This window comes from Limulus polyphemus, unplaced genomic scaffold (assembly GCF_000517525.1).
Source record: "Limulus polyphemus unplaced genomic scaffold, Limulus_polyphemus-2.1.2 Scaffold19, whole genome shotgun sequence".
NCBI lineage: Eukaryota > Metazoa > Arthropoda > Merostomata > Xiphosura > Limulidae > Limulus > Limulus polyphemus.
The window spans coordinates 1,173,900-1,176,552 of NW_013665629.1; positions in this window are offsets into that span (position 1 = coordinate 1,173,900).

Here is a 2,653-nt window from a genome sequence, read left to right on the forward strand (position 1 = left end):
TAGCTGCTCTGCAACGATAACCCAATCTGTGGAGAATTCGCTGAACAGATTTCGGGCTCATCCCACCAACTTTGGCCACTTCTGCAGTTGTTAATCTGGGATCCATTTCGATGATCCTCTTGACAGCCCTTTTTGTCCTCTCCGATGGACCAGGACGACCCGTACGCTGCTCAGTTGTTTCCTTGCCATGTTTCCTGAACTGCACGATGATTCTGTTGACTGTCAAAAGCGGGATTCCTAAATTCTGCGAAATTTGCCGCTGATTTATTCCACCATCTTGCTTGACCAACTATCCTTCCTCTAACAAAATCTGACATTTCGAGAGAACCTTGACTTCTATGCATGTTGTAGCACAAGATAATTAATGTGCGGGCCATTTTCATTTATATAGTGCTCTGTGAACACAAATTAGTTAGCATAAATCAGTTAAATGACGACAAATTAGGTGTCTATTTTCTTGTGACCACTCATTGTATATGTAAAACTCTTACGAGGATGGAGTTTTACTTTTCAGATATTGCACAGAGTTAACAATCACATTTATGTATATGACTATTTTTAAAGCCATTTGTTATTATTATAGAGTTACAGAATAATAAATAATCTGATTACAAAACGTAAAATAATGCGAAAAATAATCTCAACCGCTTTTGGTTATTTATTTGTCAAATGTAAAGTATGTATTTTCATATCTATGTATGCGTCTTGTATGATCACTGAAATTATATCAAAAACTGTGCGTATATCAGATACATTACATTAATGTTCACTATGTAGAAGCCCTGTGGAATAACGAAAAACATAGGTATTTACCAACGTTAGGACTCTCTTATCAGTACTTAAGGGCATATTCATTAATAAAAATATTCTCCTAGCTCAAAGGAACACATGCCCTCGTTCTTAAAATCTTTTGAAATATGTTTTCTTATGTATTATATATTATTTACGGTCCAGTTAATTACAATCAATGTGATTTTGTACACATCAGTTAATTATAATCATGTGTACTACATTATTACCAGAAACTCTCTTGCATAGTAAGTATGTTTTAAAATGGGCCTGGATATATTTTGGAGGCTTTGGTTTCTTTGGTTTTTTAGGACAAAAATGTGGTACTGGAGCATATCTCTTTGAGTTTTTCGCTTTCAGTTCATCTAACTTATAACAAAAATAGTGAAATAAAGTATTTGTTAATTATTAAATATTAAAATCAATATAATATATATATATTGGGAAAATACTATAAAAGATGAATGGTTAAACACTTCTAAACAAGTAAATTGTAACTGACTTTTACCTAGAAATTAAATCTAAAATTTACAAACATTACATGTGGCAAATAGGTAGCACACATGAAACCTTTAAAGTTCTATAGTTTGATATATAATGGTTTGCTTATAGCCAGTTTCTCTTTTTAAGATATCATTAATATACTACTTTTATGAAACCTTATAAAATTAGTGTGTGAATGTAATTTAACAGCTGCGTATTTAAGCCAATATTTATTGTGCACAATTAGGCCTACCTACATGTTAAAACAAATATTAGAGCAACCTCGGAAATTCATAAATTTGGTTTGTATGAGATCAGTTTTAGGATCTACCTTGATTTTTAGCGAATTGATTTCTTCTTTAGTTTTAGAATGATTTTTTAATATTGTGTTTGACTGTACCGTGCGTATAAGGTTTATCTCAAAATACTTTGCTTCAACGGTTCAGTGAGATTTAATAATGATGATGAAAATAATAAAATATATCAGAATGTAATAAATGACTTTTATGAAACTTTACAAGACATGTATTAACATTTTTTTTGTTGCAAATCCAATAGGTTATCTAGCTTATCTCTCTCTGTGGCTAACTTGTGTTCAGGGTTACTGATGAGAAGTGGAATTCTCCTAAACTAGTATAACCCAGTAAGACACGTTGATCCAAGTATAGATTGAACTGGACCTCCCTTTCAGACTTCGAGATTAAACAATTTTCGGAATATCAAGTTTATTTATTATCACAATAGGTTGTGCAAATATATATTCGATTTACTAAGCCTACAATGGTAATGAAGTTATACACAAAGGTGACTAGTTTCGTGTAATTGTGCAAATGTTTATGTTTAGTCGCTACTGGTCTTCATGTGGTATCTATAAGATTTTGATATTTTCAGAAGTTATTACGCAACCTCGAAGTGTCCCTGAGTTTTAGAAATCTTATGACATTATTAACACATTTTGCTGACAAGGTTAAATAGGTCACCTAATTAGGACTTTAAATAGTTAGATATATGAATGGTTACGCAGCACATTTTTACTTGACAATTTAAAAAGCGCGCTTTTAGCTGCGTTATTTTGTGTACTCATTATATCTAACAGTCTTATGTTTTATAAATCCGTATTAATATTCAAAAGTTATGATATTTATTTCAGCAGAATTTAATTTTTTTACCATAAGCAGCTGATTATCATAAAACAATATTTTCTGAATACCACGTCAGAGAATGAAGTGTCAAGGGTGATAAACCTTCATTGTAGGCGTCCACGCTCACACTTTCATTCATAACATGTCCATTTGTTGGAGCATACTGTACCGATGAGCTTCAGTACAACATTAAACCACATCACTAAAATTCACTAACTGGAAAAAAACAACAACAACAA